At 48.7% G+C, this 4,761-nt stretch overlaps 1 long non-coding RNA gene across 1 annotated transcript in view; it reads right to left on the minus strand.

Moving 5' to 3' along the window:
* Positions 1–4,761, minus strand: part of LOC121029373 (uncharacterized) — a 16,770-nt gene that overhangs the window by 10,082 nt on the left and 1,927 nt on the right. The window contains exons 2-3 of the long non-coding RNA XR_005789698.1: positions 2,313–2,449; positions 1,249–1,372 (exon numbers count right to left, since the gene is read on the minus strand). This is a non-coding gene — a long non-coding RNA (uncharacterized LOC121029373). The remainder of the gene's footprint in view (positions 1–1,248; positions 1,373–2,312; positions 2,450–4,761) is intronic.

Raw genomic sequence — 4,761 nt, forward strand, 5'->3', positions numbered from 1 at the left:
AGTCGCATGCACGCTCCACTGACTGATCCAGCCAGGCAACCCGCCCCTTTGCACCTTTTAAAATTATGTGCCGACTGCAAATATTACCTAGTCAAAAAAAATGAATAAAATTAAAACTTGGAAATGTGGGTGGGTGGGTGGGGGTGTGGGGAGACAGACCCTTTTGCTCGGATAGGAAAGAATGCAAACAGGAATATGGGCATGTTGGACAATCGTGGTATTAACCCACATGTTAAAGGTGCACCCCTTTACCTAACAATGTCCGCTGTGGGGATCTAGGCCACACCTAGAAATGGCACACGAGCATATTCACGGCTCTATCATCTGTGCTGACCCTTAGAGGCTGGCCTGAGCATCTAGCTGTCTTTGAAGGCCTTGATGACTCTGAACAAAGACCAGGAGCTACACTGCCTCCTTTCCAGTCTGGCGACCTTTGCACATCACCTCTTAAAGAATCGCTCTGGGGGCTCAGTCGGTTAAGCGTCTGACTTCAGCTCAGGCCATGATCTCACGGTTCATGGGTTCAAGCCCCATGTGCTGACAGCTCAGAGCCTGGAGCCTGCTTCTGATTCTGTGTCTCCCTCTCTCTCTGCCCCTCCCCCTCCCCCCACTCACGCTCCGTCTCTCTCAAGAATTAATAAATGTTTAAAAAATTCAGAAAAATAATAATAACAACAGCTGCTGCCTACAGAGTGGTTGATTTGTGCCTGGCTCTGTTACACACACAACTCCTCCTGTGTCACAGCCACTTCATGAACTAGCTGCTCTTCTCAGCCATGTGGTAGACGAGGACACTAGGGCATGTCAGTGCTAACCTTGCCCACGGCCACGCTCCCTAACTCAGCAGTGGCAGAGAGAAGATTTCAGCCAGATGCCCATGCATCCGTAGCAGCTACCATTTATTAAGCACCTGCTGTGTGCTGAGCTGCTGTGCTAGTCCCTTGGTGGTGTTTTTACGAGGTCATCTCATAGTCCCGTGTGAGTGCAAGACGTGATGGGGATGAGGGGCGTCACTGAGGGAACTGTCCCTGCCCTTAAGAAGTAAGAAGATGACCACAACAATCCTTCCACGTCCGCAAAGCCTCACGGCTTCCAAAGCCCTTTATCTATCTCATTTAATCTTCTTGAAAATCCAGCCAAATAATTTTCATGATCTCTGCTCCAGGGTGGGGAAACCAAAGCTCTCCAAGTCACATGGGATGGCCCCCAAGATCATCCAACCAGCCAGGGGAGGGGCTGGAACCTGACCTCAGGTCTCATGACTCTGTCTCTGCTGAGGGGGTATAACATGCTGCCTCCACAGCCCGGCTCAGTGGTTTCCAACCTGCTCTAACAGGAGGACTCCTTCCCCGCTTTGGAAATTGTTGCAAGCCTGCAAATGAATGGAGCTGTTATTTAGGGTTTTAGTCAACCAGGGAAATTCACAGTGGAAAAACGACCAGGGAAGCAGCACCGCCAAAGAGCAGCAGCACAGTCAGTTACCCAGACATTACTTATACAGTCGGCAGACAGTATTTGGAGTACAAATAGACACAGAGACTTCTTGCAATAACCCTGCAGCCCACGAGCAGGCAGCCACTGGCTGAGACCCCACTGCCAGAGCAGTTCAGAGGAGGACACGTCTCCCAAGTCCATTTTCTCTATCAGAGCGAGGTGGGGGTGGGGCGGGGGAAGCACCAAAATTCAATGGGATTGGTGGAAAGTGGTGTTGGGGGGAGCGCTGGGAGCAAAGGGGTGTGATAAGGGCCACAGGCTAGTGGAGAGGCCAACAGGGCACGTGGGTGTTTGTGTATTTCTTTTGGAGGAAAAGGTTGATTCTGGATGCCCAAGAGCCACTACAGCAGTTGGGGTAAAGAAGCAAACCAAACATTAAAAAAAAAAAAAAAAAAAATTGGTGGGTTCGAGCCCCGTGTCGGGCTCTATGCTGACAGGTTGGAGCCTGGAGCCTGCTTCCGATTCTGTGTCTCCCTCTCTCTCTCTCTCTGCCCCTCCCCTGCTCACGCTCTGTCTCTCTGCCTCTCTCTCAAGAATAAATAAACATTAAAAAAAAATTTTTTTTTTTAAAGAAACAGACTAGAAATGGAGAGGATGGCCTAGGAGAGAGATCGTGCAAGAGGTTTGAACTTGCAATGAAATTACCTTTCGAGAAATAAAGAGAACATCCAAGGCTGTCGTAGTGGGTTCTCACTTGCTACTGAGTGTGCCCCCGCCCTGCACCATCCCGCTCCCCTGTGCACCCACATCCGAGCTGGACAGGCGGCCCTCTGTGCCCTTGACTATGTAGACGGCCTCCATGCTTGATGATTCCTTACCTTTCCAGGATCTTCTCCATGCAGTACAACGCCACAGTGAAGCTCATTGACGTTAGCACCCAGAGGCCCGGGTGCAAGTCCCAGCTCTGCAGCAATCCCGTACGACATTAAACTTCTCAGGGCTTCCATTTCCTCACCTGTAAGACGGAAGTAACAATAGTACTTGCCCTGTTGCTATTTCGAGGATGAGGCGCATGAGCATATGTTAAATACTGAGAACAGGGCGTCCTAGAATAAACGCTTGCTATTATTCCTATGAAGAAGCCTTTTCTGGAGCCCCTGGGTGGCTCAGTTTGTTGAGTGTCTGACTCTTGATTTGGGCTCAGGTCATGATCCCACGGTTCGTGGGATTGAGCCCTGTGTCAGGCTTAGCAATGACAGTGTGGAGCCTGCTTGGGATTCTCTCTCCCTCTCCCTCTACCCCTCCCCTGCTCATGCTCTCTGTCTCTCTCTCAAAATAAATAAACATTAAAAAAGAAACTTAAATAAAAAAAGCGGTTTCTATTCCCAACTAATCACTCCTCTCCCCTGCACACTTGGCCATCCAAGCTCTTCTGCCACTTTTTTCCCCCCACTTATTTGCCTATTTATATGTTTCTTGATATTAAACAGTAAACACCTGGCACATCAGAGACATTTATGAAGGAAGGAAGGAAGGAAGGAAGGAAGGAAGGAAGGAAGGAAAGAGAGAAAGAAAGAAAGAAAGAAAGAAAGAAAGAAAGAAAGGTGGGTGAGAGGGAAGGAGACAGGAAAAGGGCCCTGACTGCAAAACCTTTAAAATTTCATTATGGAACGAGGCTGGCTCAGTCTGCAGAGCATGGATGGGACTCTTGATCTTGGGGTCGTGAGTTTAAGCCCCATGCTGGGCAGAGAGTTTGCTTAATAAAATAAGTTTACTGTGGCAGTCACCAAAGTGAAAAGAAACCATACAATCCTCATCTTCTGTAGGCGTATCTTAAAACCCTACTTCCCACCAAGCTTTGGGAGTTTGCAAACATCACGTAAGTTGCAATCCCAGCCTCCATGGAACTGACAATCTATGGCGGGTGATGGGACATGCCATGTGAAACATAGCTGTAGAACAAGGTTGTTGTACTTGCCAGCCAAGGGATAGTCAGTGCCACTGGAAGGCCAGAGCTGGGAGAGGGCAGAACAATATGGGGTGAGTCACAAGTGTGTGTGTCATCCTTGCTCAAGGTAAACTAGGACTGTTGGGTAACAACAGGAAAATGTCACAAAGCAGGATGAGCCAGTGCATGCCTCTGATTGGTGGGCACAGCCTTGGGTGTGGAGGAGGGAGAGAAATTCAAGGCTTGCTGGGGGTCAGGGCACGCATGGTGAGACAGTGGGAACGAAGTCCAGAGCCAGAGCCCTTCCAGAACTCTTACTGGCTTAGAACCTCCATTTTTTTTTTATCTTCCCTGTGTTGTGAACTCTTCTAGATGCTGGTTTCTGATAACTTTTTTTATTACTATGCAAGTAACATGCTTTCATAGAAGAAATAAGGAGGAGCAAGAGGAGGAGGAGGGAGAAGGAAAAGAAAATCCAGAGAAAAGAGAAAAAATAACCTAAAGTCCCACCGCCCCAAATCACTCCATATTTTGGTGCCTGCCCACCCACCCTTTATCCTCTCTTCCACCCACCCTTCAACCTATCCATCCATCCACCTATTCATTCATCCATCCATCCGTGTCAGAGTTCTTAGTTGCAAACAACAGAATCCACTCTAACTGAAAAGGAACTTATCTCTTTTTTTATGATGATTTGGTTTTTCAGTTTATTCATTTTTATTTTTTTAATTATTTTTTCTAATGTTTATTTTTGAGAGAGAGAGAGACAGAGTGTGAGCGGGGGAGGGGCAGAGAGAGAGGGAAACACAGAATCTGAAACAGGCTCCAGGCTCTGAGCTGTCAGCACAGAGCCCGACGCGGGGGTCCAACTCACAGACCACGAGATCATGACCTGAGCTGAAGTTGGCCGCTTAACCAACTGAGCCACCCAGGAGCCCCTTTTTCAGTTTATTTTAAGAAGGAAAGCATAAGTGGTGTGGGGGTTGAGGGAGAGGCAGAGTCAGACACAGAGAGAGAATCCCAAGCAGGCTTTGCCCTGTCAACACAGAGTCTGACAGTGGGGCTTGATCTCAAGGACTGTGATATTATGACCTGAGCTGAGATCGAGAGTCGGACGCTTAGCGGACTGAGCCACCCAGGTGCCCCTAACAGAAAAGGAACTTATTTTTTTTTTTTAATTTTTTTTCAACGTTTATTTATTTTTGGGACAGAGAGAGACAGAGCATGAACGGGGGAGGGGCAGAGAGAGAGGGAGACACAGAATCGGAAACAGGCTCCAGGCTCTGAGCCATCAGCCCAGAGCCTGACGCGGGGCTCGAACTCACGGACCGCGAGATCGTGACCTGGCTGAAGTCGGACGCTTAACCGACTGCGCCAGG

Source organism: Herpailurus yagouaroundi, unplaced genomic scaffold, assembly GCF_014898765.1.
Source record: "Herpailurus yagouaroundi ecotype Mexico unplaced genomic scaffold, PumYag 139, whole genome shotgun sequence".
In the NCBI taxonomy this organism is placed as follows: Eukaryota; Metazoa; Chordata; class Mammalia; order Carnivora; family Felidae; genus Herpailurus; species Herpailurus yagouaroundi.